Here is a 19,809-nt window from a genome sequence, read left to right as displayed (position 1 = left end):
CCACAGTGCGGAGGCAACTGTCGACTTCCGGAGCGTTGCACTGTGGGTGGCTATCCCACAGTTCTCGCAGTCTCTGCCACCCATTTGAATTCTGGGTAGAAATCCCAGTGCTTGATGGTCTAAAACATTTGTTGCGGGTGGTTCTGGGTACATGTCGTCAGGCCCCCGTTCCCTCCCTCCCTCAGTGAAAGCAAGGGCAAACAATCATTTTGCGTCTTTTTTCTTGAGTTACCTGTGTAGATGCCATACCACGGCAAGCATGGAGCCAGCTCAGCTAACCGTCGCCGTATGTCTCCTGGGTGCTGGCAGACGCGGTACTGCATTGCTACACAGCAGCAGTTTATTGCCTTTTGACAGCATACAGTGCAGTATGACTGGTAGCCGTCGTCGACGTAGTCCAGGGTGCTCTTTTAACCAGGCGCCCGGGTAAACATGGGAGTGACTCAGCCAGGTCATTTCCCTTGTTTCGTCTCATGGCAATTGAGTCCTACCGGCAGCACACTGTCTTTTAATCTGCAGCTAGCAGAAGACGATGGCCAGTAGTCATACTGCACCGTCTTTTGCCGAGCACCCAGGAGATGACGATGGCTAGCGGTCATACTGCACAGTCTGCTGCCAGCAAGATGTATAAAGATAGATGAAGTAGCTCAAAACAAGAAATAGACCAGGTTTGTTTTGTATTCATTTTCTCTTCCCTCCCTCCCTCTGTGAAATCAATGGCCTGTTAAACCCAGTTTTGAGTTCTATCCTTGAGGTTTTGAGTTCTATCCTTGAGGGGGCCATTCACTTTCTCGCAAAGCCACTCTCTTTGTAGATTTTAATTTCCTGTAAGCCATGTCGTCACTCGTCCCTCCCTCCATCAGGGCAACAGCAGACAATTGTTCCGTGCCTTTTTTCTGTGCAGACGCCATACCAAAGCAAGCATGGAGCCCGCTCAGATCATTTTGGCAATTAGGCGCATATTAAACACCACACGCATTATCCAGCAGTATATGCAGCACCAGAACCTGGCAAAGCGAAACCGGGCGAGTAGGCGACGTCAGCGCGGTGACGAGAGTGATGAGGACATGGACACAGACTTCTCTCAAAGCACGGGCCCTGGCAATGTGGGCATCATGGTGCTAACAGGGCAGGCTCATGCGGTGGAATGCCGATTCTGGGCCCGGGAAACAAGCACAGACTGGTGGGACCGCATAGTGTTGTGGGTCTGGGACGATTCCCAGTGGCTGCGAAACTTTCGCAAGCGTAAGGGCACTTTCATGGAACTTTGTGACTTGTTTTCCCCTGCCCTGAGGCGCAAGAATACCAAGATGAGAGCAGCCCTCACAGTTGAGAAGCGAGTGGCAATAGCCCTGTGGAAGCTTGCAATGCCAGACAGCTACCAGTCAGTAGGGAATCAATTTGGAGTGGGCAAATCTACTGTGGGGGCTGCTGCGATGCAAGTAGCCAACGCAATCAAAGATCTGCTGATATCAAGGGTAGTGACCCTGGGAAATGTGCAGGTCATAGTGGATGGCTTTGCTACAATGGGATTCCCTAACTGTGGTGGAGCCATAGACGGAACCCATATCCCTATCTTGGCACCGGAGCACCAAGCCGGCGAGTACATAGACCGCAAGGGGTACTTTTCAATAGTGCTTCAAGCACTGGTGGATCACAAGGGACGTTTCACCAACATCAACGTGGGATGTCCGGGAAAGGTTCCTGACGCTCGCATCTTCAGGAACTCTGGCCTGTTTCAAAAGCTGCAGGAAGGGACTTTATTCCCAGACCAGAAAATAAGCATTGGGGATTGTCACGGTTCCTCCCCCACTCTGAACTCTAGGGTACAGATGTGGGGACCTGCATGAAAAACCTCCTAAGCTTATCTTTACCAGCTTAGGTCAAAACTTCCCCAAGGTACAAAATATTACACCTTGGACTGGCCGCTACCACCACCAAACTAATACTGGTTACTGGGGAAGAGCTGTTTGGATGCGTCCTTCCCCCCAAAATACTTCCCAAAACCTTGCACCCCACTTCCTGGACAAGGTTTGGTAAAAAGCCTCACCAATTTGCTTAGGTGACTACAGATCCAGACCCTTGGATCTTAAGAACACTGAACAATCCTCCCAACCCTTGCACCCCCCTTTTCCTGGGAAATGTTGGATAAAAAGCCTCACCAATTTGCATAGGTGACCACAGACCCAAACCCTTGGATCTGAGAACAATGAAAAAGCATTCAGTGTTTTACAAGAAGACTTTTAATAAAAAATAGAAGTAAATAGAAATAAAGAAATCCCCCCTGTAAAATCAGGATGGTAGATATCTTACAGGGTAATTAGATTCAAAAACATAGAGAACCCCTCTAGGCAAAACCTTAAGTTACAAAAAAGATACACAGACAGAAATAGTTATTCTATTCAGCACAATTCTTTTCTCAGCCATTTAAAGAAATCATAATCTAACACATACCTAGCTAGATTACTTACTAAAAGTTCTAAGACTCCATTCCTGGTCTATCCCCGGTAAAGACCAGCATATAGACAGACACAGACCCTTTGTTTCTCTCCCTCCTCCCAGCTTTTGAAAGTATCTTGTCTCCTCATTGGTCATTTTGGTCAGGTGCCAGCTAGGTTACCTTTAGCTTCTTAACCCTTTACAGGTGAGAGGAGCTTTCCCCTGGCCAGGAGGGATTTCAAAGGGGTTTACCCTTCCCTTTATATTTATGACACGCCCCCCAAATCTCAGCTAGGGTGAAACACTGGCTGGGATTTCTTCCTGGAGCTCTAGGAAAACAGAGTTAATAAGACACATGCATCTCTAAATATACTACCAAGTACATAAAGACTAACAATATTTTCCACATCTCAAGGACGATTTTAACCAGTTGATTCTGGGAAACTTTCATGGGAGAGTGCATCAGCCACTTTGTTAGAAGCTCCTGAGATGTGTTGGATGTCGAAATCAAAATCTTGGAGAGCTAAACTCCACCGAAGAAGTTTTTTGTTAGTTTCTTTGACGGTGTGAAGCCACTTTAGTGCAGCATGGTCGGTTTGCAGGTGGAAACGCCGTCCCCAAACATATGGGCGTAGCTTTTCCAGAGCGTAGACAATGGCATAACATTCTTTTTCAGTGACTGACCAGTTGCTTTCCCTCTCAGACAGTTTTTTGCTGAGAAACACTACAGGGTGGAATTCTTGATCAGGTCCTTTCTGCATTAAAACTGCTCCCACACCACGCTCGGATGCATCTGTGGTTACTAGGAACGGTTTGTCAAAGTCTGGGGCCCTTAGTACAGGGTCAGACATGAGTGTCGCTTTAAGCTTGTTAAAGGCCTTCTCACACTTTCCGGTCCACTGAACAGCATTTGGCTGTTTCTTTTTGGTTAGGTCTGTCAGTGGGGCAGCGATTTGGCTGTAGTGCGGTACAAATCGTCTGTAATAACCGGCCAAGCCTAAGAAGGATTGAACCTGTTTCTTTGACTTTGGGACAGGCCACTTTTGGATAGCATCCACTTTGGCCTGTAGGGGGCTGATAGTTCCTTGACCCACCTGGTGTCCAAGGTAAGTCACTCTGTTTAGGCCTATTTGACACTTCTTAGCCTTAACAGTTAGTCCTGCCTCCCTTATGCGCTCAATGACTTTTTGTAGTTGTTCCAGGTGGTCTGCCCAGGAATCCGAAAATATGGCCACATCGTCAAGGTAGGCGACTGCATATTTTCCTAATCCCGCTAGGAGACCATCTACAAGTCTTTGGAAAGTGGCGGGTGCATTTCGCAGCCCGAAAGGGAGTACATTAAATTCATACAGCCCGAGATGTGTGATGAAGGCTGACCTTTCCTTGGCAGATTCATCTAGCGGTACCTGCCAGTACCCCTTGGTTAAGTCCAAGGTAGAGATGAACTGGGCCCGTCCCAGTTTCTCTAATAGTTCATCAGTGCGTGGCATTGGATAGTTGTCTGGGCGAGTTACAGCATTTAGCTTACGGTAGTCCACGCAAAAACGTATTTCCCCATCTGGTTTGGGAACTAGAACCACGGGAGATGCCCATGCACTTTCAGAGGGGCGGATTACACCCATCTGTAACATATCCTGGATCTCCTGTTCTATAGCAGTTTTAGCTTGAGGAGACACCCGGTAAGGGTGGACCCTAATTGGGTGAGCATTACCTGTGTCAATGGAGTGGTATGCCCGTTCAGTCAGTCCTGGGGTGGCTGAGAACGTTGGCGCGTAGCTAGTGCACAGCTCCTGGATCTGCTGTCGCTGCATACGCCCAAGGGTCATGGAGAGGTTCACCTCTTCCACACCACCAGCACATTTCCCTTCGTAATAGACACCTTCAGGCCACTCAGCGTCGTCTCCTCCCTGGGCTGTAAACTGACAAACCTTTAATTCTCTGGAATAAAAGGGCTTTAGAGAATTGATATGATCCACCTTAGGCTTTCGGTTGGAGGTGGGGAATGCTATGAGATAATTAACAGCTCCCAGGCGCTCCTGGACCATGAATGGCCCTTCCCACGATGCTTCCATTTTATGGGCCTGGAGCGCCTTTAAGACCATGACCTGGTCTCCTACTTTGAAGGAACGCTCTCTGGCATGTTTATCATACCAGGCTTTTTGCTCTTTTTGAGCATCCTGTAAGTTTTCTCTAGCAAGGGCTAAAGAGGTTCGGAGGGTGTTTTGTAGGTTGGTTACAAAGTCCAGAATGTTAGTTCCTGGAGAAGGTGTAAATCCCTCCCATTGCTGCTTCACCAACTGCAATGGCCCCTTAACCTCACGGCCATATACAAGTTCAAATGGGGAAAACCCTAAACTGGGATGTGGTACAGCTCTGTAGGCAAAGAGCAACTGCTGCAATACTAGGTCCCAATCATTGGAGTGCTCATTTACGAATTTACGTATCATGGCCCCCAAAGTTCCATTAAACTTCTCCACCATGCCATTTGTTTGATGATGGTAAGGAGTGGCAACCAAGTGATTTACCCCATGAGCTTCCCAAAGGTTTTTCATAGTTCCTGCCAGGAAATTAGTCCCTGCATCTGTGAGGATGTCGGAGGGCCAACCTACCCTGGCAAAAATGTCTGCTAGTGCCTGGCACACACTTTTAGCCCTGGTGTTGCTTAGAGCTACTGCTTCCGGCCATCGGGTGGCAAAATCCATGAAAGTCAGTATGTACTGCTTTCCTCTGGGTGTCTTTTTCGGAAAAGGACCCAGAATATCCACAGCTACTCGCTGAAATGGAACTTCAATGATGGGGAGTGGCTGTAGAGGGGCTTTGACCTGGTCTTGGGGTTTTCCCACTCTTTGGCACACCTCACAAGACTGGACATAGGTAGAAACATCCTTGCCCATTCCCTCCCAGTGGAATGACCCCCCCAAACGGTCTTTGGTCCTGTTCACCCCAGCATGGCCACTAGGGTGATCATGGGCTAAGCTCAAGAGCTTGGCCCGGTATTTAGTTGGAACTACCAACTGTCTCTGAGGATGCCAGTCTTCCTGGTGTCCACCAGAAAGAGTTTCCTTGTATAAAAGTCCTCTTTCTACAACAAACCTGGATCGATTAGAAGAGCTGAGAGGCGGTGGGTTGCTCCGTGCCGCCGTCCACGCTCTCTGGAGGCTTTCATCTGCTTCCTGTTCGGTCTGGAACTGTTCCCTTGATGCTGGAGACATCAGTTCCTCATTGGATTGGGGACATAGGCTTGGTCCCTCTGGAAGCGATATAGGGGATGGAGCTGTTTCTGTTGACTGTGAACCGCTCTCCGCTGGTGCACTATGTTGGGATTCAGGCTCCGGCTGAGCCTCTTGTGTAGGGTTATCGGCTGCTGCCAGTTCAGGTTCGGTGGGGCCCTCTGGTGTTGAGGTTGCAAGTACTGGATTCAGTGCTGGCACGGGGTCTGGTGTTGGTTGTTTGGCTGGTTCCGGTTCTGGGACTGGTTCCGTCTGGGTCTCTGGGACTGGATCCACTACTGCTGTTGCAGACATTGGCCTGGGGTCCAGGTCCATCACCTCTGACTGGGTCCTGATAGAAGTTTCCGGAACAGAGCTAGGCCTCACGGCTTGTTTAGCCTGGCTGCGGGTGACCATTCCCACCCTCTTGGCCTGCTTCACATGATTGGCCAAGTCTTCCCCCAACAGCATGGGGATGGGATAATCATCATAGACTGCAAAAGTCCACATTCCTGACCAGCCCTTGTACTGGACAGGCAACTTGGCTGTAGGCAAATCGAAAGAGTTGGACTTGAAGGGTTGAATCGTCACTTGGATCTCTGGGTTGATTAAATTGGGGTCCACTAAGGAAGCATGGATAGCTGACACTTGTGCTCCGGTGTCCCTCCACGCGGTGACCTTCTTCCCGCCCACACTCACAGTTTCCCTCCGCTCCAAGGGTATCTGGGAGGTATCTGGGCCTGTGGACCTCTGGTGTGATTCCGGTGCAATGAACTGTAATCTGTTGGGGTTCTTGGGGCAGTTGGCCTTTACATGCCCCAGCTCGTTACATTTAAAACATCGTCCAGCTGACGGGTCACCGGGGCGAGGTGGGTTGCTGGAGAACGGGGTGGTGGGACGATAAGGGGTCTGGAGGGTTCTTTGGGAGGTAGGTGGGGCTTTGGGCGGCCCCCGGTAATAGGGTGTGGTCTGGGGTGGTCCCTTCTGGTCTCCGCTCCAACTGCGACCAGTTTTCTTCTTCTCTGCCACCTCCACCCATCTGGCTCCAATCTCTCCTGCCTCGATTACAGTTTTGGGTTTCCCATCTAGGATGTATCTTTCTATTTCCTCAGGAACACCCTCTAAGAATTGTTCCATTTGCATTAGGAAGGGCAAATTTACTGGAGATTCAACACTTGCTCCTGATATCCAGGCATCCCAATGTTTCACAATGTGGTAGGCATGTCGGGTAAATGACATGTCTGGTTTCCACCTTAGGGCTCGGAACCTCCGACGAGACTGCTCGGGTGTTATCCCCATTCTGACTCTCGCCTTGGATTTAAACAGTTCATACTTGTTCATATGTTCTTTAGGCATTTCAGTTGCCACCTCAGCTAAGGGTCCACTGAGCTGCGGCCTCAGCTCTACCATGTATTGGTCAGTAGAGATGTTGTACCCAAGGCAGGCCCTTTCGAAGTTTTCTAAGAAGGCCTCAGTATCATCACCTGCCTTGTAGGTGGGGAACTTTCTGGGATGGGAAGTGGTACCTGGAGAAGGATTGCTAGGGTTTGTTGGTATATTCTGCTGGGCCTTTATCCTCTCCATCTCCTCCACATGCTTCCTTGCCTCCATTTCCCTCTTGTGGGCAGCCTCCTGTACCTCCTTCTCCAGCCGCATGAGTTCTATCTGTCTTTCATGTTCCCTTTGTTTTTCCTCAGCCTGAAATTTGGCTAATTCCAGCTGTAGTCGAGCCGAGGATTTGGCCATTCTAACCTCTCTGTTTTTAACTAACTTTACACCCGAGGTTTAGAAATAAACAAACAAAACTTGGCTGTAAAATTTTGCTGTGCTGGAATAGAATACCTATTCTCTGATAGTGATTGTCAGCCTACAGAAAAAGACAATTCCCTTGTCTCTGCTCTGGGCCCAAATTAAAGCAAAAAACCTCCAACTACTTGGAAACCTGCTTACCCAGCCCACAGAAAAAAAAATTTCTTTTCAAACCTGTGCTCCTTGTAAAACAAAAAAAAAATCAAAATCCTAAAAAAACCCTGCCACTTTTGTCTCCAGGCAAATGGGTAGAGCACACACCCCCTATTTACTTTTAGGAAGAAAAGAAAAAAAAAACCTCTGGGTTGGAAGACTGTGAATTTCCCTGCAGGAGTTAAGTACCCTGCCTCCAGGCAAAGAAAACCTGCAATTCACAAGATAATCCCCTTTTGTCTCTGCTTGGCCACAAAGCAGAGAGAAACCAAGCTGCTTTCAGTTTCAAAGCTGCTTTCTGGACATCCTAAAAATTCCTTTTTAAAATCTGTATTTCTAGTTCAAAAAATCTCAACTGGATCTCAAAATGATTTCAGGTTAATCCCACCGCTACCACCATGTCACGGTTCCTCCCCCACTCTGAACTCTAGGGTACAGATGTGGGGACCTGCATGAAAAACCTCCTAAGCTTATCTTTACCAGCTTAGGTCAAAACTTCCCCAAGGTACAAAATATTACACCTTGGACTGGCCGCTACCACCACCAAACTAATACTGGTTACTGGGGAAGAGCTGTTTGGATGCGTCCTTCCCCCCAAAATACTTCCCAAAACCTTGCACCCCACTTCCTGGACAAGGTTTGGTAAAAAGCCTCACCAATTTGCTTAGGTGACTACAGATCCAGACCCTTGGATCTTAAGAACACTGAACAATCCTCCCAACCCTTGCACCCCCCTTTTCCTGGGAAATGTTGGATAAAAAGCCTCACCAATTTGCATAGGTGACCACAGACCCAAACCCTTGGATCTGAGAACAATGAAAAAGCATTCAGTGTTTTACAAGAAGACTTTTAATAAAAAATAGAAGTAAATAGAAATAAAGAAATCCCCCCTGTAAAATCAGGATGGTAGATATCTTACAGGGTAATTAGATTCAAAAACATAGAGAACCCCTCTAGGCAAAACCTTAAGTTACAAAAAAGATACACAGACAGAAATAGTTATTCTATTCAGCACAATTCTTTTCTCAGCCATTTAAAGAAATCATAATCTAACACATACCTAGCTAGATTACTTACTAAAAGTTCTAAGACTCCATTCCTGGTCTATCCCCGGTAAAGACCAGCATATAGACAGACACAGACCCTTTGTTTCTCTCCCTCCTCCCAGCTTTTGAAAGTATCTTGTCTCCTCATTGGTCATTTTGGTCAGGTGCCAGCGAGGTTACCTTTAGCTTCTTAACCCTTTACAGGTGAGAGGAGCTTTCCCCTGGCCAGGAGGGATTTCAAAGGGGTTTACCCTTCCCTTTATATTTATGACAGGGATGTTGAAATGCCTATAGTTGTCCTTGGGGACCCAGCCTACCCCTTAATGCCATGGCTCATGAAGCCATACACAGGCAGCCTGGACAGTAGTCAGGAGCTGTTCAACTACAGGCTGAGCAAGTGCAGAATGGTGATAGAATGTGCATTTGGATGTTTAAAAGCGCGCTGGCGCAGTTTACTGACTCGCTTAGACCTCAGCGAAACCAGTATTCCCACTGTTATTACTGCTTGCTGTGTGCTCCACGATATCTGTGAGAGTAAGGGGGAGATGTTTATGGCGGGGTGGGAGGTTGAGGCAAATCACCTGGCTGCTGGTTACACACAGCCAGACACCAGGGCAGTTAGAAGAGCACAGGAGGGCACGGTGCGCATCAGAGAAGCTTTGAAAACCAGTTTCATGACTGGCCGGGCTACGGTGTGAAAGTTCTGTTTGTTTCTCCTTGATGAAACCCCCCACCCCTTGGTTCACTCTACTTCCCTGTAAGCTAACCACCCTCTCCTCCTCCCTTCGATCACTGCTTGCAGAGGCAATAAAGTCATTGTTGCTTCACATTCATGCATTCTTTATTAATTCATCACACAAATAGGGGGATGACTGCCAAGGTAGCCCAGGAGGGGTGGTGGAGGAGATCAGCACTGGGAGGGATGGTGGAGGAGGGAAGGACAAGGCCACACAGCACTTTAAAAGTTTACAACTTTAAAACTTATTTAATGCCAGCCTTCTGTTGCTTGGGCAATCCTCTGGGGTGGAGTGGCCGGGTGGCCGGAGGCCCCCCCACCACGTTCTTGGGCATCTGGGTGAGGAGGCTATGGAACTTGGGGGGGAGGGCGGTTGGTTACACAAGGGCTGTAGCGGCGGTCTGTGCTCCTACTGCCTTTCATGAAGCTCAACCATACGCTGGAGCATATTAGTTTGATCCTCCAGCAGCCTCAGCATTGAATCCTACCTCCTCTCATCATGCTGCCGCCACCTTTCAGCTTCAGCCCTCTCTTCAGCCCGTCACTTACTCTCTTCAGCCCGCCACCACTCCTCCCGGTCATTTTGTGCTTTCCTGCGCTCTGACATTGTCTGCCTCCATGCATTCGTCTGTGCTCTGTCAGTGTGGGAGGATAGCATGAGCTCACAGAACATTTCATCGTGAGTGTGTTTTTTTCACCTTCTAATCTTCGCTAGCCTCTGAGAAGGAGAAGATCCTGTGATGCTTGAAACACATGCAGTTGGTGGAGGAAAAAAAAGGGACAGTGGTATTTAAAAAGACACATTTTATAGAACAATGGGTACACTCTTTCACGGTAAACCTTGCTGTTAACATTACATACATAGTACATGTGCTTTCGTTCCAAGGTCGCATTTTGCGTCCCCAAAACACGTGTCGAGCCCCTCCACCCTCCCCGTGGCTAACAGCAGGGAACATTTCTGTTCAGCCACAGGCAAACAGCCCAGCAGCAACGGGCACCTCTGAATGTCCCCTTAAGAAAAGCACCGTATTTCAACCAGGTGACCATGAATGATATCACTCTCCTGAGGATAACACAGAGAGATAAAGAACGGATGTTGTTTGAATGCCAGCAAACATACACTGCAATGCTTTGTTCTACAATGATTCCTGAGTACGTGCTACTGGCCTGGAGTGGTAAAGTGTCCTACCATGGGGGATGGAATAAGGCTGCCCTCCCCAGAAATCTTTTGCAAAGCGTTTGGGAGTATATCCAGGAGAGCCATGAATGCCTGGGCAAATTAATCATTAAACATGCTTGCTTTTAAACCATGTATAGTATTTTAAAAGGTACACTCACCAGAGGTCCCTTCTCCACCTGGCGGGTCCAGGAGGCAGCCTTGGGTGGGTTCAGGGGGTACTGGCTCCAGGTCCAGGGTGAGAAACAGTTCCTGGCTGTTGGGAGGGATAGCTCAGTGGTTTGAGCATTGGCCTGCTAAATCCAGCATTGTGAGTTCAATCCCTGAGGGGGCCATTTAGGGATCTGGGGCAAAACTTGGGGATTTGTCCTGCTTTGAGCAGGGGGTTGGACTAGATGACCTCCTGAGGTCCCTTCCAACCCTGATATTCTATGATTCTATGATTCCATGAAAACCGGTTTCTCCGCTTGCTTGCTGTGAGCTATCATCTTCCTCCTCCACAAAACCTGCTTCTGTGTTGCCTCCATCTCCATTGAAGGAGTCCAACAATACAGCTGGGGTAGTGGTGGCTGAACCCCCTAAAATGGCTCATCATAGAAGCGGCATGTTTTGGGGTCTGACCTGGAGTGGCCGTTTGCCTCTCTGGTTTTCTGGTAGGCTTGCCTCAGCTCCTTAAGTTTCACGTGGCACTGCTTTGCGTCCCTGTTAGGGCCTCTGTCCTTCATGCCCTGGGAGATTTTGACAAAGGTTTTGGCATTTCGAAAACTGGAACGTAGTTCTGATAGCACGGATTCCTCTCCCCATACAGCGATCAGATTCCATACCTCCTGTTTGGTCCATGCTGGAGCTCTTTTGCGATTCTGGGACTCCATCATGGTCACCTCTGCTGATCAGCTCTGCATGGTCACCTGCAGCTTACCACACTGGCCAAACAGGAAATTGAAATTCAAAAGTTCACGGGCCTTTTCCTGTCTACCTGGCCAGTGCATCTGAGTTGAGAGTGCTGTCCTGAGCGGTCACAATGGAGCACTCTGGGATAGCTCCCGGAGGTCAATACCATCTAATTGCGTCCACAGTACCCCAAATTTGACCCAGCAAGGCCGATTTCAGTGCTAATCCCCTTGTCGGGAGTGGAGTAAGGAAATAGATTTTAAGAGCCCTTTAAGTAAAAAAAAAAGGGCTTCATCGTGTGGACGGGTGCATAGGCCCATATCACTGTTGATTTCACAGCATTAGTGTTTTCTCTATTCCCAGTTTATAGGAACATGGTTTGTAAACAACTTTGTGATCTTTAGCTGAAAAGGACTTCATAAATGTCAGTCAGTATAAAACAATGGTTCTCAACCAGGGGTACGCGTACCTCTGGGGGTACTCAGAGGTTTTCCAGGGGTACTCAGCTTATCAAGATATTTACCTCATTTTACAACAGGCTACACAAAAAGCACTAGCAATGTCAGTACAAACTAAAATTTCATACAGACAATGTCTTGTTTATACTGCTCTATATACTATACACTGAAATGTAAGTACAATATTTATATTCCAATTGATTTATTTTACAGTTATATGGTAAAAATGAGAAAGTCAGCAATTTTTCAGTAATAGTATGCTGTGACACTTGTATTTTTATGTCTGATTTTGTAAGCAAGTAATTTTTAAATGAGGTGAAACTTCGGGATACCCAAGACAAATCAGACTCCTGAAAGGGGTACAGGAGTCTGGAAAGGTTGAGAACTACTCGTATAAAAAAACAAATTTTTAGTAAAATTAATGCAAAAAAAGAGACACGTGATACTAAAATAATGGCTTTTTAGGAAACACACTAAGCGGTGTGGGAATAAGATAATTATAAGATAATTTTTTGGTTCAGAAGAGAATAATGAAATGAAACTGAACAAAACAAAATTTAGGTGGGACATTGAGAAAAAAATCAACAATAATGGTCAATTGGACACAGGTGTCCAAGAAGAAGTGGTGGATGCCCCACTTGTCCACCACCAAAGAAAAATGCATAAAACAATCAGAAACATTCTCTAGGCCAGGGAATAATCCCAAAATGGCAGGGGATGAACTAGTGGGCATGAATGTCAGTTTCTATTAATGCAACACCACAACACGTCTCAGAATAAAATATCAAATAGTAGATATAACCAAAAAAGCCACTTTTCCCTCCTACATTTGGCTAGAATAGTGTCTCCTTTTCTTTTTGATGGATATTACTACCATTTCCATTCCTTTGTCACCTTGCTGTAATGAGCACAGCAAGGGGTGCATAAATGTCTCATTCAGGAACTCAACTACTGAAGAATACTACTGCCTGCTTGTTGATTAGTGTATCAGTCAGGGAGCATACAAATTGGTGCTCCGTTAACACAAATGATAGGGAGATGCTGGCAGGAAGTCCTCCATGAGGGGTCCTCAGCTATGAAATACACTTCAAAACTCTTGGATTTTTTTTAACCTTCTGGACATGCAGCAAAACTAGTTTTTTCTTACAGGCATTTTGGGGAGGATGGAGGTCTATAGAAGGAGGGGCTCAGATTGAAACATGATGTGGCAGGGGAGTGTCTTGAAATATTGCTGTGTATTATTATTATTTCTCTTACACCAGTACTCAATCAAGGATCAGGACTCTATTATGAGATGCACTAGCACTGGCATTGAACAAACTGGTAATAAGAAGACAGCCTCTGCTCCAGAGAATTCACAATCCTGATTTATTAAAGAAAGGTGCAACAGGTGAATTAAAAAGACAAATGGGACTGGCAGTGCAGCTGAGAAGGCAAGGTAATGGTAAAACAAGCATATATTGTGTCATGTGCAATGGCCTCAGGTTGCCCACCATTCTCAGGTAGCATGTTCTGCAGGCATCATAGACGGTAGCCTTGTGTAGAAAGTTTCTGTTTTTTCTAGTGTGAGTCTACAAATTGGTATATGTATAAGTGGAAGTTTGTATCATGATATTTAAGCAATATATTTTAGATTTTTATTAATTTTTTTTAATATTGGGAAGTGCCTAGAGCTGTGGAGATGTGCCAGGCCAACAGAATAAAACGAATAAATAAATAAAATCCAAGCCTATCTTAAACTGACTGAACTTATAGCAGCCAGGTTTGTGCTATATCCAGGAAATATCTGGAAAATTGTTTAACGCAAATTAATAACAACATTTCAAAATCATAAAGACATTCCTATAATATAGATGCTTCTAACACCTTTCACATTTTTTTCTGGGTTAGTAGACGTAAGGGAAATTTATTTATATATATATATATATTGTATATATATATGTACACACACACACAGACAAACTCTCTCTTTTATTTTTATTGACTGGGGATGGGAGGGGATTTCCACTGAAAACTTGAGATAACTCCTGAATCCTCTGAACTGTCATGCTAGGATTCCCAGTCACAGAAGCACAATGGCAAGGTGGTAGGTAGTGATATACAAGGTGGTTTGCTATTCAATGCAATTATGCAGGCAACATCTTTATGTGAGCTTCTGCGGTTGTCTTTGAAACTCATAGGTGCAAAAGAAAAAAAGTGGAGAGGAAAAGGGACCATCACTGCTATAGTCCAGAAACAGTAATCTATGAAAATATGCCATTTAAGTGTAGGCACTACATGAGTTGCTAGGCTGCCAAGAACTGCCAAGCAACAAATCACAGCATGTACAGTTTAAGACAATCTTATAACAGAGTGTGCTAGGCATGTTTTATTTTTAAGAAATCAATAATCTAAATTGCGATAATTAAGTGCAAAATATGATCATATTTTTCCAAGGGGGAAAAAAGTAATAAATCATGATTAGTGCATTTTCAAAGTAAAATTCAGACCTATTCTTCAATTCACTATAAAAATCAAATGAATTTCAATATTAATGAACAAAGCCACTCACACTGCACAACATGTAATTAAAATTCCTACTACTTCTATTCGAGCTCCCTCTATTCACTGCCCCACCAAATTATTAAAACAAAGCAGTTACTATGGTAACTAATTCGTTCTTTGCATTATTATCCTGTTTCTAAACATCACAGCCTCACCAGTCTGACTTACATGCCTAAATTCCAGTTTGATATTCTGAACTTTTGTGGTGATTGTCAGAAAAGCCTTTTATGATCTATGCATTCATGCAGACAAGGATAGCTAGAGTGCAGCTGTTTTTGTTTATTGCAAGCAGAAGTAACTGTTACTAAATTATTTGAGTTTGATAAATTGATCGTGCTCACATGCAAGTGCCGAACAACACTTAGGGAACAACCATGGGAGTTCGCAGAGCACTAAACAGAAAGAGGCAAACATGACCATCTGCAGGTTAGATAAACTGGAAAAAAAATAAAAAGTGCAGCTGGCACATGTTGTGCAAACTAAATAACACCTGCCTATGTGGTATTTGATACCCAGAAAACACATGGGTGTGATTGATTCAATCTTCACAAAAAAAAAAAAAGAGAAGAGTGAGTCAATGGAGAATGAGAAACAGTAATAAAATTTCAGGGGAAAATATCTTATTGGCATTTTAATAAAATTCCATTATTTAAATGTATATAAGTGGCTAAAACTAAAGATCTTGATAGTGTGGCACTTTGATCAATCATGCTTCCGCTTATTCTTTTAAATTCATGATAAGTGCAGTGTTAATTTATATTTCTTTGTATTCTGTCATCAAATATTTAAAATGTCTGCCTCAAAAAATCTGATAGGATTAGAGGAAATCAGTCTTTCCCATTCTTCCCTCTTCTATCCACATCTGCATTTTTTTGATTTCCTAATGCAGTTAGTTAGCATGTCTCCAAGTATTCACCGAGTCACCAGTTTAAAAGTCTCCAGTGCTAAAGCCATCTTTGCTGCTGTTGTAACTCATCTATATCAGGTACTTTTGAGAAACAAGCTTATTTGAAGCAGTAGCAATCACAAAATAGGGCACTTTATATGAATTTACCAAAAATTTCATTTCTTCTGATAAAGTAGCCTACAATGGGTGTTCAATCTCCTAAAACTTTGTGGGCAGAACCAGGTCTATCAGCCATGAGAAGAGGGGAATAACTCCTTGAGATATATAGAGGATAGGAAGTCCCCCTCTGGAGACAGTTACCAAGATGTTTCCATTTTCAGCTTCAGTGTTCTGAACAATTTATTTTAAGAATTTTAAGTCTCAAATAGTCCTCTCCCATCTTTTTTTTCTTGAGAACCAAAAAGACTATTGAGTACAGACTTTTCTACTGTCCTGTCTGCAGGAGGAGCTTAATAACCTACTCTTATAAAGAGAAATAAAATGAACAGAGAGCTGCTGGTTTTATGAATGAGTTTTAAAACACTTAAAAACTATATTTCATTATATCATAACTATAAAATCTAGTCCTCTGATTATATCATAGCTGAAAAAAAGTTTCCCTTTAACTACTACAACTTAGGATATTTTCTTCAAAATATAAATATATACTAATTAATATATTGTACAGTACATAATATGTAAGCTGATTGATATACATACACAATCTTTGCTCTTCATTTTTTCTTTAAAACTTCTGCAACCTAAACCAACAATTTGAATGTTTCAGTAAAAGAGAAATCTTCTCAGAATATGCAATGTTCATTTAGGCTTTTTCCTTTAATGTTTTTCTATGTTTTCTTGTTAAAACAATACTTTTCTTTCCATTAAGGGATGCTGTTCAGCACCATTTTGGGCAAAATGGCCATTTAAGCCAATTTTCTTTTCATACTAGTAGCAATGCAACTTGTAATAAGTTAGCAACTTTGTAATAGCTTAACTATTTGCAAATTCTAAATCTCTCTTGAGGTGGCACTTAATGAAGATTCAAATTACAAAACCGATTTAAAGAGGCAATCTTCATCCAAAAGGGTGATGAAACCATCTTTCTCTGTGAAATGTGACTAGATACTGCATATTAAGAACACAATCAAAAATCACATGCTCATGCACTTAAACAGTACCATTATATATATAATGTTTGGACTGGGAAGAAAGAAGAGCATGAGGAAAGGTAAATGCTCACTAATGAACAAACTAAAACTATTTTACCATTCTGTTCTCAGCCTACTCATACTAATAGCATACTCATTGTATTAAGAATTCCAAAATATGCTTTACCTGAGTTTATTGCTCTGAATCTCTTTGCGGCAATCTGAATTCAACTGGGCATTTTATGATGCTTATTTTGTCTAAGTTTAATGACAACATATTTACAGGTTTCAGAGTAACAGCTGTGTTAGTCTGTATTCGCAAAAAGAAAAGGAGTACTTGTGGCACCTTAGACACTAACCAATTTATTTGAGCATGAGCTTTCGTGAGCTACAGCTCACTTCATCGGATGTATACCGTGGAAACTGCAGAAGACATTATATACACACAGAGACCATGAAACAATACCTCATCCCACCCCACTGTCCTGCTGGTAATAGCTTATCTAAAGTGATCATCAAGTTGGGCCATTTCCAGCACAAATCCAGGTTTTCTCACCCTCCGCCCCCCCCCCCCCACACACACACAAACTCACTCTCCTGCTGGTAATAGCTTATCCAAAGTGACCACTCTCCCTACAATGTGCATGATAATCAAGGTGGGCCATTTTCAGCACAAATCCAGGTCTTCTCACCCTCTGCCCCCCCCCGCCCCCGCACAAACTCACTCTCCTGCTGGTAATAGCTTTTGGATGGGCTATTACCAGCAGGAGAGTGAGTTTGTGGGGGGGGGGGGGGCGGAGGGTGAGAAAACCTGGATTTGTGCTGGAAATGGCCCAACCTGATGATCACTTTAGATAAGCTATTACCAGCAGGAGAGTGAGTTTGTGTGTGTATGGGGATGGGGGGGGGGGTGAGAAAACCTGGATTTGTGCTGGAAATGGCACACCTTGATTATCATGCACATTGTAGGGAGAGTGGTCACTTTGGATAAGCTATTACCAGCAGGAGAGTGAGTTTGTGTGTGTGGTTTTTGGAGGGGGGTGAGGGAGTGAGAGAACCTGGATTTGTGCAGGAAATGGCCCACCTTGATTATCATACACATTGTGAAGAGAGTGGTCACTTTGGATGGGCTATTACCAGCAGGAGAGTGAGTTTGTGTGTGTGGGGGGGGGCGGAGGGTGAGAAAACCTGGATTTGTGCTGGAAATGGCCCAACTTGATGATCACTTTAGATAAGCTATTACCAGCAGCACAGTGGGGTGGGAGGAGGTATTGTTTCATGGTCTCTGTGTGTATATAATGTCTTCTGCAGTTTCCACGGTATGCATCCGATGAAGTGAGCTGTAGCTCACGAAAGCTCATGCTCAAATAAATTGGTTAGTCTCTAAGGTGCCACAAGTACTCCTTTTCTTTTAACATATTTACAGATTCTTACGGGGAAATGAATCTAGGAAAACAGTTTGGAGTTGCTCCAAAGTGCTCTGAAAGCAGTGTGACATCAGAGTGGAAAAAACTATTAGTTTACACAGTTTACTTTTAGAGTAACTTGATCACAAGTGGGCTTGAACCTGAAACTGGGTTATTCATTGAAAATTCAGATTGGCTTATCTACAGAAAATTCAGATTGCCTCAAATATCTTCATTAGTTACAGTCGAAGGATTTGATGGCTATTCTACAGGGAAAGATTTCTGCAGCTTTTACTGTCTGATTTCCAATTTAATTTGTATTGGGTTGCTGGAGGAAAGGGACATTTTTCCAGTTCAGAATTTTTACTTATTTATTAACTAAGGACATTTAAGTTTACAAGATGGCATTTTTGTGTAGGTTAATTGGTACTTCACATGGAGGAGCAACTTTCACTTGGAAAAAAACAATAAAATATTAGGAATCTTCTAGCTCCCCCTGCTGCCCTGATCTTTCAGTAAAGCTTCCCCAGTTACTCAGTCAAAGAGCATCACAACTAAACATTCCACCGTAACGTTTTCAGGAAAATGACATTTACTAAATATGCAACGCAAATTCACAAGAATAATATCTGTCAATGTGTAACACCGTGATCACTTTCCAGTATGAAGTTTTAATCTAACTTGCAAATTGTCTACACATTTTGTTTTTTCATTTATTTTATAATAATCTGTGTGAATTTACAAACTAGAAAACCTAGTCAGTACACACGTTAAATAACTACCTTGATTCTGTAAAACCTATTCTTATTCCACAGAATATAAAAATGTTCAAGTGATCAAAACTGATTTAAGAAAAGGTGGAAAAGTAAATGAAGTAAATTGTATAGTAGATTTCCTTTTTCAAAACTTTTAATTTATTTATTTTGGCATCTTACTGTACAAATTTTAGCAATTCTGCTTTGATTTGAGGTGGAGCATATATAAAAGGAGTTCCCTAAGAAAAATATCTGCAAATTTACCATTATTCCATCATTAATACATATTAACTTACACTCATTTAAGGTTGGATGCTTTCTCAGCTACACACAGTAAATAAAGTAATTCCCATAAGCAAACATTTGCAAATTTGGATGCCTCAAGTTGGGCAGCTCGGTGCATACTGGGTAACCTAAATAAGTTGTCTGTTTTTCAAAAGTGCTAACCCATCTGCAGCTTCTGTAGAAGTGAGTAAGAGGTATGAACACTCAGCACCTTTGAAAAATCATCCCACTTTTATTCATGTATCTAGTTATGTACTTAGGTGCCTAATTTTAGTCAACCAAATTAAACTATATGAATGAATCTGATTTTTGATAATCAGAGGCATCTCTCTCTCTCTCTCTCTCTCTCTCTCTCTCTCTCTCATCAATCTGGACAAAGATACTGGCCTAGGTCCTAGCTTCACATCTCCAGTTGGTGGTTCATAATATAAGCAGCTCAAATAGTCTCCATCAGTGGTTAATTTTTAGAGAACATTTGGTATTTGGCAAGTCTGATGCTTATTACTCATAAGGAAGATGCCACACACTGTTCCATAGATGCACAAGAAAAAAGCCTGGATAGGGAATGTTTTTAACTTCAGGTGCCCATCATTCAAGAAGAGTAGAGTATTGATAAATTGCAGCATGTTCAAAGAAGAGCCACAGGAATTATTACAAGGAGTGGGAAACATGCCTTATGTCGACAGACACAAGGAGCTCAATCTATTTAGCATAATAAAGAGTACGTTAAGGGGAGATTTGATTACAGTATATAGGCAACTACATGGGGAACAAATATTTAATAAAGGGCTCTTCAATCTAGCAGAGAACGGTATAACATGTTCCAGAGGCTGGAAGATGAAATTAGACAAATTCGGACTGGCA

At 43.7% G+C, this 19,809-nt stretch overlaps 1 protein-coding gene across 6 annotated transcripts in view; it reads right to left on the bottom strand.

The window, feature by feature from the left end:
* CTBP1 (C-terminal binding protein 1) overlaps positions 1-19,809 on the bottom strand; it is a 430,677-nt gene that overhangs the window by 286,081 nt on the left and 124,787 nt on the right. The gene's annotated exons all lie outside the window — the stretch shown is intronic.

This window comes from Lepidochelys kempii, chromosome 4, assembly GCF_965140265.1.
Source record: "Lepidochelys kempii isolate rLepKem1 chromosome 4, rLepKem1.hap2, whole genome shotgun sequence".
In the NCBI taxonomy this organism is placed as follows: domain Eukaryota; kingdom Metazoa; phylum Chordata; order Testudines; family Cheloniidae; genus Lepidochelys; species Lepidochelys kempii.
Note: the sequence above shows the minus strand (reverse complement) of the source record. Positions and strands in the feature narration are given on the sequence as shown.